This window comes from Lissotriton helveticus, chromosome 3_1 (assembly GCF_964261635.1).
Source record: "Lissotriton helveticus chromosome 3_1, aLisHel1.1, whole genome shotgun sequence".
Lineage (NCBI taxonomy): Eukaryota > Metazoa > Chordata > Amphibia > Caudata > Salamandridae > Lissotriton > Lissotriton helveticus.
This window is the reverse complement of record NC_136061.1, coordinates 1,059,701,914-1,059,722,063: the sequence shown is the minus strand read 5'-3', so window position 1 is coordinate 1,059,722,063 and position 20,150 is coordinate 1,059,701,914.

Genomic DNA, 20,150 nt, shown 5'->3' with positions numbered 1-20,150 from the left:
GGAGTCACGTCACAGGTGGCGAGGCCCTGCGGCTGGGGAGCCGTGATACAGCAGAGCAGCGGCTTACAGCCTGAAACCGCAGTGCACATCGGAGCCCCTGAGAGGCACATGGAACCACGGACCGGGCACCAAATTGAACACTGAGGTGAGTCCCGGGGGGAATTGCTGGCGAAAGTCCTTCCCCCTCCCTCAAGCGTGAGGCGCGCAATGATATGAAAGCCCGAGATCCTTCTTTGAAACGGGATAGTGGGAGCTGGAAAGGAGGCAACATCCCATAACTTGGCAAACTGGCAATATACCATTGGAAACAGTATAGATCTACAGAGAGGCGTGGAAAAGATATTTGACAGACATGACGCCTGAACCTAACCAGCCACGCCATGGCAGGCATGAATTTATGCGCCAGCTACTACATGCCACACGATTGTCCATGAAAGCAAAGATCCTGCCTAGCTGTGAGGCAGAGGAAAAAGTAGGCAGCGGCTATGCGTCAGGCCTCTAGGGCAGCACCAGGAACGTAACAATCGGGGAGCAATAGACTCGGTGTAACACCGGAGGATAGCGGAGGAGGAGTAGCGACAAGAAGACAACCAGGTGTACCACAAACAAAGAACAGACTGCTCTGACCTTGTGAACCCCCTTCCGTCCCTCCCTCCCCCCAATGTGGGATCCCATTTGAGCTTCTACCGGAGCCATCAAGACACTGTATCTGTCAGAACAAACTCTTGCCACCCTGCGACACATTGGGTTTAGTAAGTCACAAGACCACTCTAGTACAAGACAATCGATAACCTGGGATGCTGCCGTGGTTCCGACAATACTACTTGGCATCTGGATTCACTACTCCGCGTCAACATGACGAAACTGAAAGGCAGCAGTACCTCCATTTAGGTTAACAAGATCGATAAATACGCAGTGCTACAGCAGCTTGCGACCGACTTCGGAATGCATGAGGAGGACACAACTGCGGAAGAGCCCTCCCTAGGCTCCATAATGGCAGCAATACGAGCAGTCGGAACTAACTTAGAGACCAAAATTGTTACGGTCATGATCGAAATGAACCTTATGCGGCCAGATATGCGAAAGACGTCTGAAAGAGTCACAGCCACTGAAGAAAATGTGCATGCACTGCAAGACGTAACACGTGAATTGGAGAAAAAGGTGCAAAAACTGATTCACCAGCATAGAGAAATGGCACTACACCTGGACGATCAGGAAGGGCAGGCCCGTCGTAACAACATACAAGTGGTGGGTGTGCCCGAAGGGGCGGAAGGATCCAGCGTGGACCTCTTCCTAGAAGATCTTATTCTCAATCACCTCAAGCCCAAGACACTCTCCCCGCTATTTTCTATTGAGAGGGCAAACAGAGCCCCAATCCCAAAACCACAGCCTGGGGCACCGCCTCACACTATCATTGCCCGTCTTTTGAATTTTCGCGACTGGGATGCAATCCTTCAAGCAGCTAGGGTGAAAGGCGACCTCCCTTACGATAATGCGATGATCAGATTCTTCCCCGATTTCACCCTGAAAGTGCAGCGAGACCGTCGTTCCTTTGAAGGCATCAAACGGGTGCTCAGGCACAAGGGACTTAAATACATGATGTTTTTCCCAGCTAAACTGAAAGTACTGGATGGGGACAAATTCTGTTTTTTTACAATACCAGAAGACGTACAACATTGGCTTGAAGGGGGTCCTGCTGCTTCCCAACGCCGAAGAGAAGAAACTGCCAATAGGACCGCCGAGTATCACTCCAAAGACTCTTAGTGCAGGTTTGGAGACAGACAACGCTCCCCGTCAAGATCCAGAAGCTCCAGATCTTGTAGTCCTGGCAGTCACATTGCACACTCCGGGAAATGAAGAACTGCTGGGACCATAATGGTCTGTATATATTTCATTTACTGTCCTGAGCATGATGATGGGTAGAAAGATCCTGGTCTGAATGCCTCTGCGGCTCACTACGAACAAACTTGGGACGCACCGTTTCAGTGGGAAGTAGTGACTATTGTCTGCATCATTATGGGACTACAATGTGAATTTTGGAATGTGGCGGGCCCGGGAGAGAGAGACTATTAGGCGCTAACACCGCATGACCCTCCGTTTATGGTTTTTCTTTGTTGGAGATCATAGGCACTCTGCTGTTGGGATGGTGGGTAGTTCTGAACCTACTAGGCAAGGATGCAGGGAGGGAAGATGAGTTTGGGGGGAGGAGGGTTGGAAAGACATTACCGATATCTGTTTCCTTTCAAGATAGGAATGTTCTTTATGTTATAGTTCTAAAGGTTATTGATCTGCAACTATCTTCGTATATTCACTTCAGAAATGTGCGCACATTGACCTTCACACCTAGACATATCAAGACTACAAGCACACCCAATGACATCACTTGACCCAACGGCACAACGCACCACACGGCCAATGCTGTCCTTCCTCTTTTGGAATGTCAATGGCCTGAGGGACACGATAAAACGGGGGCTGGTATTACAATACTTAAAACGCATGTCACCGGCTGTCATACTGCTACAGGAGACACACTTAACAGGCTCCATGTGTAAGGCCCTTGACAGATAGGGGTTTCAACTGGTGTCACATTCAGAGTTCACCACCGGATCTCGGGGGGTAGGGAATCTGATACCAAAACGGTTACCCCTCATCATCCATTATAACTTTAGAGATGATCAAGGCTGATTTACGGCAATCTCGATTTAATGGGAGGGACGTAGGATCAATTTTGTATCTGTCTACATACCGCCTGCGCTACTATCCCGCGCCCTCCAAGACCTGGGTAAATTTCTCCTAACGTTGCCAGAAGGGGACTTAGTAATAGGAGGCGACTGCAACATGACCACAGATGACGTACTAGACGGCACACCTAGTCGCCCACAAAAAAAAGTCTCAGTGGAGAACGTCTCCAACCATCTTAAACTCAGCACCTGGACTCAATCTGTTGCAAATCTTGTCCTGCAAGTTGTGCCCCTCCCAGTCCTGGACCCTTGGAAGTGGACCTGAAGGTGCTCTGCCAACCCAGTTGTGGTCCTGTGGGCAGAACCGATACAGCGAGATGCATCTCCTTGCAGCTCTGTTTCGGAACCCCACTGCACGACACATCTCGATGGTATCCTCGACAGCAATGCAGGACTCCTCCTCATAAGCCCCGCAACTTCTTCAGAGCCACCAGAGCATGACACATCTTCAACATAGAACTTCACATTGCATGCTCCTCATTGACAGTAGCCTAAATGAAACACGGGCTCACATTGCAGCCTGAAGCTCCTTGGAACCATGGCTATGCAATGCAGCCTTAATGCGGTATCTCGTAATCCTGTGCAACCTGGACTTAACTGTACTATTTTTCAGTCGGCTTAACTTGCTCCCTGTATCCGGCCCATGCTCCAATCTCAGTCAGCCTGAACTTGTGAGTTTATCCCAGTCTGGAGGGACCAGATAACCACATTTGGTTCTTTGTGCTTCCAGACACTATTTATATCTAAAAAAATTAAATTACATATCTGTGGTCCTACTGATCTAATGTTGGTGTTAAATAATTTATTTCATTTTACTATATTTATTTCGATATTGGTGTGGTATTTTTCTCGTGTTGTGTTTTATTACTGTTTGAAGTGCTGCATAAATACTTTACACATTATCTCTTAGTTGAGCCTGACTGCCTACGTGCCAAGGGTTAAGGGTTAAGCACAGGCTAATTTGTTGATTTGCTTGTGTTGCACCCTAACAGAGATTGTGGTTGCTGCTTGGGTAGGGTTTCACCATCCTCAACCAGTAACCCTAGTTCCAACAGTTGAATAAAACAGCTGGAGTGATTTGCCGCTGCTGTTTGTGAATCAACCCAAAAGTACCTTAAGAAAAAACAGGTGTTGTGCATTAACAAAACTCAGTGTACAACCCATTGCGGAAAGAGCATGGGAGCGATATCATATCTCAAGCTAGAGGTGCATCAGTTGAGCTATGTGTGGGGCCAGCACTGGTATAATTAAGAGGCATTATTGGTAGAACTGGTTGTGAATATCAGTACTGAATTACACAATAATGTTGCAGGCAGGAATCACGAGCAAGCTGTGAGTGGCTCATGCTAATCTGTTACTTTACACGTTTTTTTAAAAAAAACAGCTACTCTTTGCCATTCAATAATGGTTCTCATTTTGTCAAGCAGAATAATAGGTGTCTGAGACAGACTTGCAAGGGATTCGCACCTCTTGATGGCATGCAGAACTCAAAAGCAAGTGCTTCTGTCGTTGAGGTATTTTGCCACGTGAGACATGCTATAAAACGGGATTCTTGTTCTTAGGTAAGGCTCTGCCATACTGTTTTTTTCCTCACAATAGCACAAATTGAATTAGACAGTCCTGATAGGCTTGGAGGGAGTGCATAGAACGGAGCACGGTGGATGACACCAATATGTTTGATGTGCCCAAGGGGAGTGGGGAGTCGGGAAAGCATCGCTCCTGTCAAAAGAAAGTCATTCAGGAGCAGTTAGTAATGACCTGAAGCCTAAAACAACAGCCGAGTGCACATTATCTGACAGGCTGCCTGGAAACGTACCTGCATTTTCAAAGCCAGATAATGTTTCATGTCATTGCAGTGTTGGGAAAAGAAAGATCAATCCATTTCTGAAGTCGAAATCCTACTTATAAAACTGAAAAGGTGGAATACATTTTAAATATTCCTATAGATGCAAATAAAACCAATTTATTACTGAAGCAAAATGAAAAACATAAGCAGGAATTATGCTTATGATGCCAGTGGGAAGACCTAGGATTCTTAAACTAATGTTTCAGATTATTTTATGAATACTATTTTGTCAGTAAAGTTATAGAAATAAAACACCAGGTCGTATTTCTGACCTTTTTTGGTAATTTGGTGGATGCAGTACATCTGAGACCTCGATTACGAGTGCCAGAGGATCATCTCTGTTATTTTTCTGTCCCAGAAGTACTGTTCCAGTAATTGCGGGGATGAGGAAATCAGTGGCGTAGCAAGGTGGGGGGAAAGGGGATGCGGTCCGCCCCGTGCAGCATGAGTTATGTGGGTGGCGGGCCCCCTACCCTTACCTGCGGCCATCGCGGGGCAGCAAACACAGGAATCAGCAGCACCCCCTGCTCTTACATGCAGCTGCCGCGGGGCGGCAAACGCTGGAATAGCCAGGGCACCCACCGATCTTACATGTGGCCCCCGCAGGGCTGCAAAAGCAGGGACATCCACAGGCGGCAAAAGGTCTAGCTATGCCACTGGAGGAAACCATGCGGATTACAAGATTTTTCGGAATGACATGCAGAAATCGCTTTTTCTATAACAATGCATGCATGTTTTCCCCAGTCTTTTACGTGAAAATTACCGCTGCATTAAGCAGCCAAAAACTCATTGTAAAAAACAGTCACTTGTAAATCTATAACTTCTTAAGGAACCTAAGAAATTATGGGATCTAACCAGTGCTTTAAATGGTCCGGTACTGTCCGGTACGGAGTATCGGCACTTTTTTATTTTGAGGAGGAGAGTACCGCCACTTCTCATGAGAAATGCAATACCTTTAATTGGAGAGTACCGGCACTTCTCAGAAACAAGCAGGTACTCTGGTACAGAGTATCTGCACTTTCAATTTTTCATTTCAAGCACTGGATCTAACGTCTCAATAGACCCCCCACCCTCCCCCCGCTGTACACATTATGGGCCTTCATTTTTCATGGAAGGACTCATACAACTTTGACATAAACATAGAACTTCTCATCATCCTACAGCAGACATTCTTCATTTAAAAATGTCTTTTTCACATTTACTTGGATTGTTCTCCTCTTCCTTTAGTCCTGCTACTCAAGTATTTCAATCGTAAATACTATTTAGCTTGCAGAATGGGCAGCATTTTATCCAAAATAGCTCAGTCATTTCAGTTTGCTTGTTTTCTTCTCTTCTTTGCCTCTTGGCATCACTAATACTCACCGCTTATGCCAAGGACACTTCATAGCATTGGCAATCATCTAAAAAAAAAAAATAGCATGAATTAGCATAGTTGTTGTTTGGATCGAAGTGAGAATATTTTCAATTGGAAGATATTCAGCATTGAAGATGTCCCATATTTGCCTGCAGTGAATATACATAAATACATTTTTGTCATATTTAGTCTGGCAGCCTAACTTGAAACCTTGAAACCTGTAAAAACTCTTTAAATGTAGTTCCTTGAATTCGCTCGTCATTTAAGTGCAACTCTAAAACTGGTCATGTGAAGGCGTTGCAGCTAGTTATTGTTTTTTGTCACCGGGGTCAGAAGGAGATAGGCCACAAGGTTGGGGGTCTATTGTTCCATTGAATATCACACGCTCTGTTACACTTTTTTAATTTTGTCATACACACGTCACACCTGCTGTCCTAACGAGGATCTACGTATGGAGCACTTCACATGATAACCATTGGCATTGCAATGGCTGTTGTGTAGTTATGTAAACGTGGTCTACATTTTTAGGTCTCGCCTATGCAGTGCGCATGCGCTGCATAGGAAAAAGACATGTAGCAATCGCTTTGGTTTTTGTCCCAAAACGAACACGTGTTGCATTTCCTTCAATGGCAACACGTGCACATTTGACAATTCCCTTGCGGGAGCGAGCTTGACACCATATGTTTGTAATTAACTTGCAAACACATGGTGCCCATGGCTCGCTCCCGCAAGGGAAACGCTTTCACTTTTGCCAACACTTTTGTAGGCGCGCGCACTTGTTATTAAACCTTTGTGGCCTGATGCTTATTTCAGCAAAACAGGGATGTGCCTCCATCGTTTAGGCCCAATAACTTGAACAGTTTCTCTCTGCATGAGGGGTGGGAGGTTCTTTAGAATGATAACTGTGCCTTATAATCCAAGCAAGACCGATTTGCAAGACTTTCCAATCAATATCAGGGACCATGAATGTAAACTGATCTCTGCTTGTTAAAACTGCCTGCTGGTCTCGAACTTTTTATATCGAGCAGCAGTCATGTCAATAACTCCCACATCGCTCAATTATTTCTCATTTTTGTCCAAAATACAGAACTTTTGAATGCTTCCGCCTCTGCCAGTCGCACAGTTAAGAGTCTTTCCCGCAAAAGCCTTCTATCACGTCACAAGTCACCAGTGGAAAGATTTTCAGAACCTATACTCAGCAAAGATTGACGTCACTGTCTACAGACAGCTTGGTCTGTGTGAGCTGAGTGTGTACACGCGCACCTAGCCATAACACTGCTAAGCCCAGAATAGCAGAGCACTTACGAATCTCGTGGGTGGCGCCCTCTTGGGTGTTCTCGCTCTTTGAGGGGTGCAGAAACCTGCTCAAAATGTTCTTGGGGTCCTGCAGGCCCTTCATGGTGCCCTGCTCTCTCCCCTCTCAGCTCTGGATGTGTTGTTTCGGCCCCTCTCCCCGAAGCTAGACTAGACTGGGCTAACTTGGACTGGAGTCCGGTCTGAGGTGCAAGCGGCGGTGCCTCTGCTCTCTCTGGCCTTTCTCGATCCTCTGTCAGGGTGTGTGCAGGGGGGTGGGACAAGCATGGCATGCTTACAGCCGTGGCACGCAGCAGCAACTAAAACCACAGACAGCGCACACACACATGAAACCGGTTAGTTCACTTTGTTGTCAACACTGTTGTGAAAAATATTAGTTTTTTTATGGAAAGACCTGCGACTGCTAAGCAATGACCGATGAGTTGAAGACCACCAGCAAGAAGATCCTCGCAGGTAAATATCGTATATTATTAAAGCTGTTTGCAAATGCTTTCAAAAGTGTTCATAAAGGATGCCTGCAGGATAAATATATCGAAATACATTTTTTATTCTTTTGAACATGTCTTCTAGTTTGGATGAGTTTTTATTTCATTTATTCACCCACCCAGTTCTTTAAACTGAACTATAGCAGTGCTGATACTCACTATTTAGAGTACCTGCTTGCTCCTGAGAAGTGCCGGCCGGTACTCCCCCATTACATGTATTGCAGCAGTGCTGGTACTATCCCTTTCAAATGAAAGAAGTACAGGTACTCAGTACGGGACACTACCCGCCCATTTAAAGCACTGCCCCCACCCTCTTAAGAAATGTACACGTTTCGTGATATTGAGTCCTTAAACTTGTATGCACCATCAAACTACTATTGTTGAGGTGGTAACATAATACAAATACAATTTTATGCAAAAGGGGTGAGGCAATAAGTAATACATTTATTGTATAGTTAATTAAAACCATAACAACTTAAAAGGAAAAATGGTGCACCGAATTTTCAAAATACTCAATGAACATTAAAATTAGCAAAATTCCATTGGTCGGGTAATCTGAGCAATATACTTTGTTTAAAATGCAGGGCCTATAGGTCTAACCAGTTCTAAAATATGCAATATAATTCTTGAGATAAAACATCATAACATGACCACTAAAATTCATAGTCAATGTAAGAAGTTGTTCACAGTACAAGGAAAGCAATGCATACACTGAGCTGTTTTATAAATACAGTGACCTATATAACATGCCCCATATTGCCTTTCAATATACACCAATAAAATAATACTGTATAAAAGGAAAACGTGTTTTGTGCTGACTAGATCTATCACTCCTATTACCTCCAGCATATCCTCATGGTACCTCCCTCTCCAAGGGGGAGATGCAAAATGCACGGATACCCAAAAGAAACGCCCAATATAGTCTTCATTAGTGCAATCTTAAATCCCATAATCTTGCTTACCCCATAAGGTATCTATGCATTAAAGCATCTTATACTAATAACTAGAATAGTAATAACTCTTTAAGACTCTGCTGCTAAAACCTTATAGTTAACACGAAAGAGACAGAGTATGAATGACTTTGCTTGTTATTGGCTGTCTTCCATGCAGAATGTGGAATGGCGTCATCCCAAAGGAAGAAACTTCAATCTTGAATAACAGGATTGCTTCTTTTAGTTGGATGGACCAGGGGCTACCTGGGTTTTCATAGATGGTTTTCAAAATGCTTTTTACAGAGCTCTTAGGAGCTGTCCTGCACTTGATGTAATATTTTAGCATAGATGCCTTACACTCGATTGTTTGAGTTACTAGCCCCAGCTCTAGTCTTAATCTGCAGCGTCGGACATGTCGCGGTTGGTGGAATAGTTCTTTGTATCCTCTGATGTAACATAACTCCAGAGTAAACTCCAATGCACTAGGATAGGCAAATGACAATACTGCAGGGCTGGAGTTAAGATTGCCTTTGTTACTCTTAAGATAGAGGCAGCAGAGGCACTACTTAATAAGCAATTTAATTGGCCACGCCCATATGTAATGGCGGCCGCCTTTTTTTAAGGTCTTTTCTTTTGGAGTCTGATTGCTTTTCAGAAATAACCAGGCAGCGCTAATTTATGCCCCCCCCCCCCCCCCCCCCAGTTGAAATTTGGGCATACCCTCCTGTTCCAATAGTTGCTTTTGTAAGTTCTCCATAAACCTTCCCCACTCCAGAGAGCACATTCTGGTTGAATTGAAGTTAATGTAAGCTCCAATGCTTTTTACTAGGTATTTACCATAGGTTTACAATCAGATAGGTACTTAATTCTTCTGACTAGCTTTGCGGTCTCTTCCCCTGTTGAGTTGCCCACCTTGATGAATTTGTCGGCTGATTGTACTGCAAGTCTCAGCGTGTTCTTTAATGGGTTATGGTCACTTTCTGGTCTAACTGATATGTCAAAGGGGCCCAGTCGGGCAGCCAAACCTTCAGATAAACCAGCATTGGCATAGCCAATAGGTCTCGCCTGTGGGACCTTCTAAGTGTTTAGCTATGCAACAGTTGATGTTGTTGCACCAAGGATATTGTGCTGCATAACAAAATACTTATAAGGTCCCTAAAGGGAGACCTATTGGCTATGCCAATGCTTGTTATGATTTGCGAGCACTATCTGCGTAAAGTGGAACATGGTTACAAGGCAATTTTTTTAATGTTTGGCCTATGTGCGTCATCCAATAAAAATCGACACATGCGAAGCTCATGGTTTCCACATCACATTTAAAGGGAATCCCAAGATTTTTAAATGGTTGAGCTTCAGCTGTCTCTGCTACCAGAAGTTTCTGACCCAACACCCTGCCTTGCACTGCCAGACAGAACACAGTGATGGTCACATCACACCATCACCGATTTCCCTGCTCGAGACCACCATGCCAGGCATAAGTCTCCTTGGCAGATAGAGCAAACAAAGGCTACAATAGAGAGGGTCACTGATTTTCGAAAAAATAATCCACTATTAGGTGTGTGATTTTTAAAAGCTGGGCGCAAAAACTTGGCACCCACGCTTTAAAGTTCTTTGCCTTTAGTGCAACCTACACTCTTTCGGCTGCTTTGAAAGCAAACTGATCCCAGCCAGGAAGTCTAAATCAGACAGACGGTAGCCTGCCAGGCGAGCTGAGGCCATCACCTCCACTGACCTGGCATGTTGTCCAACAGTCTTGCCTAAACTTTTAAAGGCCCCTCTCACAGAGTAAATGTATTTAATAGTGTATTTCTTGACTTGGTTACTTTATTTCTGTTTCAATGTGTAAGGCATTTCTCTGCTTGATTAAGAGCTGCACTGTCAATATATATGGCTGAGAAGTTACTGCGCCTTTCAAGAATGACATTTTCACATGTATCTACAGTATGATATAAATAGAGTTCTTTGTGAATGGTTGATTAAATATATGCTGTAAAGCATTTTTACAACTTGACATTTTCTCATTCCAAAATAAACGTTACCATATTGTGCAAATGGGTCGCCTGTGGTTTACTGTGCAGTTCTTTTGCAAACAAACAATCGTTGATATTTATGACAACCAGGATCCCTAACTAGACTTTGCTGTTATGTTCTACTGTGGTATATTTACTAAAAATACTAGCTGACTTTATCCGAAACATTTAGCAATAGATATTTTTTCATTGTTGCATGTGATTTCATAGAAAACTGTTTCATGCAATACCAGGACTGAGAAACCATTTCACCTAATGGACATTTTCAAGATGAATGGCATTTTCTATTGCATCAAAATCAATTCATGGAATGCTTTGTTTTCAAACTTGACTTTTGCTTACTTATTTTTAAGGTGTAAATTCAGTGGTTCCTTTCAGAAGCAATTTTGTCAGAGTTATTTCTTTCAATGCTTTTTATTCAGAGGACCCTATTTCATATTTATATATTTTAAAGTATCAAACAATTATTTCAGATGCTTTTAATTCTCTGAGTACTCACCAACTCAAAATACCATCCAAGTTTGATGCCCGCACAGCCCCTAAACACCATCCATCCCTACCATTAAAAACCACTCTACATGCATCCAAGATCCCTAACTTCACCCATCCCTGAACCCTAAAAGCTCTTTCTAGCTCTAAACTCCACCCATTCCTGAACCCTAAAATACGCATCACTGCACCTAAATACCACCCACCCTGACCCCTAAGCTCCAGCCATCCCTATACCATAAATGCCTTCTACTCCTAAACTCAATTGATTCTTGATCTCTGAACCCTAAAACTCCTTGCTACCCCTACAACTCCACTCATCCCTGAACCCTAAAGCCCCTTGCTACCCTAATCTCTACCCATTCTTGAATGCTAAAAGCCCCTTTCTGCATCTAAACTCCACCCACATCTGAACCCTAAAACAAACCTTCACCACCCATAAACACAACTCATCCCTGACCCATAAAAACCCCTCAGCACCCCTGAACTCCACCCATCATGTACCCTGAAAATCCTTTCTACAGCGCAAATCCACACAACCCTGATCCCTTAAGACCCCTCACCACCCTAAACCCCACCCATTCCTGAACACTAAAATCCATCAACTTCACTATCCCTGAGCCTTAAAACCGCTCACCACCCCTAAACTCTACCCTTTCCTGAACTATAAAAACCCTTCACCACCCTAAACTCTGCCCATCACTGAATCCTAAAAACCCTCACCATCACTAAACTCCACTCATCTGTGTACCCCAAAAATCCCTCACTATCCCTAAACTCCACTAATTCCGAAGTCCTAAAAAACCCTTTCTATGTCTGAACTCCACCCGTTCCTGACACCTAAAAATCTGTATTCACCACCTAAACATTGTCCATCCCTGAACTCAAAAATCTTGCACTACTCCTAAACTTTACACAAGGTTAATGTAATTTTGAATTTTCTTTAAAATTATCTTTCCTTCAAAATGTTTCCTTAAATTTTGGATTGATTTATATTTCCTTAAAAATGTTTTTCCATGATTTGGTTTCCTCCAATGTGGTTTCTTAGTTTTAATTTTTCCATTGATTCACTTACATCAATGCTATAAATAGTATTTCAACCCAACTGGGGATGTAAGATTTATGGGCTTCAAGTACAAGTACAGTGGAATTGGGGTGGTATGTGCCACATTCAGTAAATGCTCATGCTCTGGTTTTAGATATTTTCTGGAACAGGAAATGTGACACATTCAGAGTTTTATGGATGGGAAGGAGGAATAACATATAAAATATACAATGAAATCCAGCAGGAGAAAATTTAAGGATGCAATAAATACTACTAGAAATGTCAATCTCTGTCCAATGCACTAATTAACATTAAGAAACTAAACACAAAATATAGCAATATCTTGTAAAAACATTTACATTTGCATATGGAGATTTGATTTCTTCTCTACATGACATAAAAGAGCAACAGTATCAAAATATTAATAAATATAACTTTGCTTGCAATGTGATGTCAAATATTTGGTGCATTAATATACAAAATATTGCTTTGTGAAAGATGACATCAAAAACACCATCAGGGTAAAGGAAGAAGTGATGTTAAAGGTAAAATGGAATGACCTGGAAGTGATCAACCAAATAAAATTAAGTTATTACTATTTATCTAAATTATCTCTGTATGTATGCAACATGTTCTGAGTGAGCTTTTCACTTACCATACCTTCAGCCTCTCACTTTCGTACTCAAGAAAAAAACAGTGGATAAGATGAATACAACATCTATCTCTCCCCTTTGAGTCTTACATCCAGGCACTAAAGAAAACAGGTGAGGATGCCTTAAGAAGATAAAGGGTTGGCTTTATTCCCTAATCATTGTGTATATTTTCTATCTTGTTCAGTGCTGCTGAGATTAGCCTCTGTACTCAGTAAACATTTAACTAAAGATGATAGTAGCCTGACCGTGCCTTTAAGAAGGTACCCATGTCACTTCTTCTAAATAACCACCAAATGCACTTTTAAAGACAGGAAAGCCAGTGAAGGAGTAAGAAATCAGCAGGACACTCCTTGTTAAACACTGTACAAAGAAAACTGGTATGTAGTAATTGTTCAAATCTTTGTAATACGATACTCTCTTAAACATTAAGGTAGGAAAATAGCTCTAAAATGTTGTGTCTTTTTCTTTTTCTTTCTAATACGATACTCTCTTAAACTTTAAGGTAGGAAAAGAGCTCTAAAATGTAAAATGTCTTGTCCGTTGTCATGCTAACCTTCGACTTGATAAATCTGACAAGGTGCTTCAAGAACAAACTGCAATACTGTCTTCAATAGGTTATTAATTCAAATGTATGTCAGTTTTAAATGGCTGCCAAATATGAGTGAGTTCAGCATTTACTAGTAAAGGTTGCCTCCTTAGGAGTGGTTTCTGATGGTTGCTGTTTACTTATTTACTTGATACATTTGTATTAGGCAAATTACTGTAAATGGTACAATTCTGCATTGCAAATACACCAAGGATACATCCAAGAGGTAAATTAGATAATACAAAAACTAAGCAAAAGATCTAATTAGTAGTTTGGTGTAGGAATTAAAGAGAGGTAAGCTAGTCTAGTTTCTTTGGGTAAAAAGTTTGATTTGTAATATATCTTACAAGGTAGGAGCAATGTTTGAAATCTCTAAGGCGATTGAGCTTTGGAGGAGTCTATTATCTAGCTACATTAGGAAAAGGTGTACTTTATGTAGTTTCCTTTTTTTGTGGAATATAATTTTATTGTCAGCAAGGGAACAACATTACATATTATCTTTAGAGTATCTTATACCGTACCATCAATACAATATAACAACCATATTAAGAAAACATCCCGGCACAAGTCATTCTTAAGAAAGTACAGTACCGATGATACTGTAAGTAATTTTATAATAAACTTAAATCTGTATCCATATTACAAGGAAGTTTCTCTTCAAATTAATTATTATACATTCACTCAATCACATCTGTTGGGCTTATGTATCAATTGCCAGTTGCCCCCATATAGCCTCCAATTTTCTCAAAGAACAAGTTCCTCTTGCCCTAGCAAAAGCTTTCTCCATCTCGTAAATTTCCCTTACAGTGACCCACCATTCGCCTATGGAGGGAGGTTTAGGAGAGATCGAAGCAATGGTAAGTCAGGCAGCCACTAGTAAAATTACATTTAGCCTCTTCAACCCTTCGGTCTCTTCTTTGTAGCCCAGCATAATTTCTATTACTGTAGGGGGAGAATCTACCCCTAGTTGTTCCCTCATCATCTGAGCTATCTTCTGCCAAAACAAAAGGGTTCTAACTCTGGGCAGGTAGCAAACGTTTAATAGGTCTGCAGCATATATTCCACATTTGGGGCATTTTTTGCGATCTCCTCTTTGGCGCTGCTGAGCCCAGCTGGTAAATTCTCTGGTGTATAGTAAAGCATTTATATTGTACTAAATTGCTGTAGTCTTAAGTTAACAGAGTGAATTGACTCTTCTATAGTTCCTAATGCCTGAGTGATAATTGTGGGTGTAACATTTACTCCTAAAATCTTAGTCCATCACACAGCAAGTTTTTCACATCCATTCCGCCTAAAATTGCTGAGACACTGATGTATAATACTGATTATTGATTTTGATTTTTCCGCGTGTTAGCAATACCATATCTCTGACCTAGACACTGCCGTTAAGGCTAGATGTTTCACAAAGTAGTCCCTAATTTGAAGATACTTAGAAAACCTTTGGGTAGGAACATTGTAAAGAAGCTGTAAATTCTCAAAGGTTCTAAAGCCCTTGCTATCACATAAATCACTAAATTGTTGAATCCCATACCTTGCTCATCGTCTACCAACAGTGTCTTGAAATACAGTTGGCAGCATGGGATTACCCCACAGTGGTAGTTTGTTGTGAAACAACAACAGAGTACATTTAGCAGCCATAGCCCGCCATATATACACACTATCTCTAATATTCTTGAACCTAACCTTTTTGAAATAGTTGGGGTCATTAGTTTTGTATAGAAACATTTGACATTCAGATCCCAACAGCAACCTGTGAAAAAAACCTTGGTTTTCGGGATCTAAAAGACTACGGAGACGTCCCGCAAATACTGCCCAAAAATACATTTTAAAATCCGGAAAACCAGGCCCCCCCCGGTTATACAGGAGTTTGAGTATATCTATTTTCCGTTGAGCTGTTTTTGTACCCCCAGATAAAGCTGCCTAATATACCTTCTAGTTTCCTAAAAAAGTATTAGAAACAAGGAGAGGAATTAAGCGGAATAAGTATAAAAACTTAGGAAGTATCTTTATTTTTATAATGTTGCACATGCCTACAATTCCAGCTGGGAGCTTATGCCAATTCTTAAGTCGCCTATTTGTAGCTTCTAACAAGGGCTCATAATTCCACATAGGTATACTCTTGATCTGCGCTGATATATGCACCCCAAGGTATGTTGCTACTGAGCACACCCCCACTACGGGTCTGTCAGGCTGAAAGTTGAGAATCACTTGTGTTTTTTGAACATTCAGCTTATAGCCTGACAGAAGACCAAATGTGCTTGCCTCCTCTTCAATAAAACTCATTGCTGGTGCTGGGTCAGTAGTAAAAACAGCAATATCGTTTGCATAGGCAAATAACTTAAAGCTGGCCTGTCCCGGAAATCAGAGGCGCAATTCTTATATTAGAGTGTAGCGCCCAAATAAATGGCTCAATATAGAGAGCAAACAGTAGGGGGGAGAGAGGGGATCCCTGTCTGGTGCCACCTAATATAGGGAAGGATAGTGATTGTAGCACAGCATAAAGTAGTTTAGCCTGAGGTTAATAATACAGAGCCGGTACCCATTGATTAAATTTCCCTCTAAGCGGAAAAAGTTGCGAGTGTGGCCCATAAATAGTCCCAGACCACCCAATCAAAAGTATTCTCGGTGTCTAAAAGAACCATACCTAAATTTGTTGTTGTCTTTTTAGCAAGGTCAAAAGCCCCAACTGCAGTATTAACATGCGCAGTGGTATCCCTTCCATGGATAAAGCCATGCTGCTGTCTGGATACTAACCCGGGCATTATTGGAGTGAGACGGGTAGCCAAAATATTTTACATCTGAATTAATTAGAGAAATCGGCCGATAAGAGCCACATTCCTCTGGGGGTTTATCTTTTTATTTTAAAAAGACTATATTTGTCACGTTCCAAGTTCCTGGGATCCTACCACTAAAGCCAAAATGTTGTATAACAGCCCCCATAGGCTGAACTATAAGGCTCTTGAAGGTTTTATAAAACTCTGCAGGTATAGAATCCTCCCCTGCAGCCTTTCCAGAAGGGAGAGAAGAAATTGCCTCCTTTATTTCATCATGTGAAATTTCCTCCTCCAATAAAGCCAATTCTGCCTCACTCAAAACTGATAGAACACAGTTCAAGTACTGCTGCATATCCTTCTGTTCTGGTACTATAGGTTGTCTGTACAGTTTCTGATGAAACCTGGAAAATTGATTCAAAATTGCCTGCAAAGATGTCTGTAAAACATCATTTGTTCCTTTTATAGCTTTTATCCCGGTTTTAGCCCTTTTGTCTGCTACTTGATGGGCAAGCACTTTCCTGATGTGCTCCCCATATTCATACCGTAAAACCCTGTGGTTATTGTATTTTACGGCAGTTTTATCCCTTAATGACCGACTCATAGCTGCCCTTGCATCAACCAGAGAAATATACAATTGCTCTTGGTCACCAAACCTTCGTTGAATTTTACCTTTTTAAAAATATCCGCTGAGCGCATTCTGGCACACACTTTCCACTCTGTGTAATCTTGAATTTAAAATTGTACCCAGAGCGAGGTTTTCGTCTTTCGTCTTCCCTCTGACTGAAAGGGAGGACACCACTTCCTGTTTGTACTGCTGGCGGTTAGCGCTCTAGCAGCTGAGTGTACCGGGGCTATTTAGGCAGAGCCTGATCTCTTAGACGCTGCGGTAAGGGGTTGTGGCAGGACCTCCTGTCCCGCTAGCTAGCCTGTGAATATTTTCTTGAGCCCTGTAATTGCTGATTATTTGTTTTAATCTTCCGTGAACAAAACGGAATTTTACCTTTTTAAAAATATCCGCTGAGCGTATTCTGGCCCACACTTTCCACTCTGTGTAATCTTGAATTTAAAATTGTACCCAGAGCGAGGTTTTCGTCTTTCGTCTTCCCTCTGACTGAAAGGGGAGGACACCACTTCCTGTTTGTACTGCTGGCGGTTAGCGCTCTAGCAGCTGAGTGTACCGGGGCTATTTAGGCAGAGCCTGATCTCTTAGAAGCTGCGGTAAGGGGTTGTGGCAGGACCTCCTGTCCCGCTAGCTAGCCTGTGAATATTTTCTTGAGCCCTGTAATTGCTGATTATTTGTTTTAATCTTCCGTGAACAAAACGGAATTTTACCTTTTTAAAAATATCCGCTGAGCGCATTCTGGCACACACTTTCCACTCTGTGTAATCTTGAATTTAAAATTGTACCCAGAGCGAGGTTTTCGTCTTTCGTCTTCCCTCTGACTGAAAGGGGAGGACACCACTTCCTGTTTGTACTGCTGGCGGTTAGCGCTCTAGCAGCTGAGTGTACCGGGGCTATTTAGCCCTCGCCCCCCTCCGAGCGCGCAGCGGTCACGCGCAGGGGTGCCGAAGACAACGCCGAAGACTAGCCAAAGAGTAGCCCGTCTGCGCCCGTCTGCGCCAGGACGGGGCTTGGGGCCATCCTCCCTGCCCTTTCCATTATGGACCGCCCCGTATCCATTCCTCGCATCAGGTATGCATCACATACTCTTAGGGCATTACAACCTCTGCGACAACACTGTTGTAAAAATAAAACGCTCATATGTCCTGAGGGTCCCTTCTCTTGTATTAAATGCGGCTTTCAAGCCACGCACACCCACATTATCCCCGGACGGCCCACAGAGAACACTGATACTCAGGGAAGCTGGGATAGCTTTTTGCTAAATGTCAGATCACTCCCTAAACACTGTATTGAACTATGGGACACTATCTATAATACTCAACCCAAGATATGTTTCTTAACTGAAACATGGCTGAAACCCCACACTATCCCTACTATTACCCTTGGGATACCTATGGGATATAAAATCCTTCGCCTTGACCGCCCTGTGAAAGTGGGAGGTGGGATCGCTATTATATACAGAGACACTCTGAATATTAGAGTCCTAGAACAAGTGATGCTCCCTACTATGGAAGTACTCATCTTTCATCTAAAAATAAATTCAAAAACACAATGGAAAGGAGCCCTAGTTTACCGTCCACCTGGACCTAATGCTGGTTTCTCCCTTGCCCTCACTGAATTATTAGCCCCCCATCTGAAAGCTAATGAAAACTTCATTTTACTTGGAGATTTTAACTTTCATATCGACACTGCTGACCATCAGGATACTAATGTATTCCTCACTGATCTCGCCATGCTAGGGTTACATCCCAGAAATAGTGGCCCTACTCACTCGGGTGGTCACACTTTGGACCTGATTCTCACTACCCAACCCAATGTCCATTGTTATCCCCCCAAACATATTAATTGGTCGGACCATAAACGGATTGACTTCTCCATACCACATTTATCTAATTCCAAGAACCGCCCAGCTACTCACCCTATTAAACGTAGGCCTTGGCACAAGATTACTCTTCCCAAACTCACTCAAACATGGGAACAGCCGCTACTCACCAATCTCGACAACATCGACACTGCTCTCTCCATGTTTAATTCCACTCTAATGACAGCCATTGACTCCTTAGCCCCTCAGAAAAATGCAAAAAAAACCACCATTGCGAAAAGGGAAACATGGTATACGGAAGACCTTAAAATAGAAAAGAAGAGATGCAGAAAACTGGAAAATTTTTGGAGACGCACGGGCAACAGGGAAGATAAGAGCCGCTACCTTGAGGCTATGTCCTCCTATTACAAAAATATTAAAAAAGCAAGAAAAACAAGTCTGACCACTCAAATTGCAGTGGCTGGCAACTCCACAAGAGAGCTATTTAAAATCATTCAAACTTTCACCAGCCCCGAAGTATGTGAAAGCCCTGACACCTTCACCCAAGAACTTTGCGACGAAATATCCCAGTTCTTTGAGGATAAAATAGAAGGTATATACAAAAAAATCACTACTGTCTCAGACTCCCTGGAAACTAATGCCTTTGAAACCTCCTCGCAATCGACTTCTGGAGAAACTCTTCTGGATATTCCAGAAATAACCACTAAGGAGCTGACCACACTCATTAACCAAACTAAGTCCGGTTCTCCCGCCGACCTAATACCTGCCAAATTCATCTCCCCGCTAATTGAGATACTAGGTCCTCATATTCAGAAACTTCTCAACCTATCCTTTACCAAAGGCCAGCTCCCACTCGCCTGGAAGGAAGCGGTAGTGAACCCCATATGTAAAAATTCCACCTTGCCCTGGTCTGCACTCTCCAACCTTCGCCCGATTTCTCTCCTTCCTTTCATCAGCAAACTGGCAGAAAAGCACGTTAACACCACTCTTTCCAACTTTATCGAAGCAACAGGGGGCCTGGACCAATCCCAATCTGGATTCAGGCCCAACCACAGCACGGAATCGGCCCTCCTCTCTGTGACAGACCAGATCAAAATGTCACAAGACAAAGGGGGCTCTATGATTCTTGTGCTGTTGGACCTGTCTGCAGCCTTCGATACCGTGTCTCATAACACCCTGTTGAACCGGTTGCAAGGAGTGGGAATCGGAGGCGTAGCACTATCTTGGTTGGAGAGTTTCCTTTCCGGGAGGTCGCAATCTATCAGCCTGGGCCCCTTCAGTTCCATCTCTAGGGGGCTCACAAAGGGGGTGCCACAGGGCTCTTGCCTCAGCCCTACATTGTTTAATGCCTATGTGGCCCCCCTTGCTGAGATTGTGCGGAAATATGGGTTCATACCGGTTTCCTACGCCGACGACACCCAGCTCCTCTACCCTTTCAGCTCCCTTGGCCTCAAAAC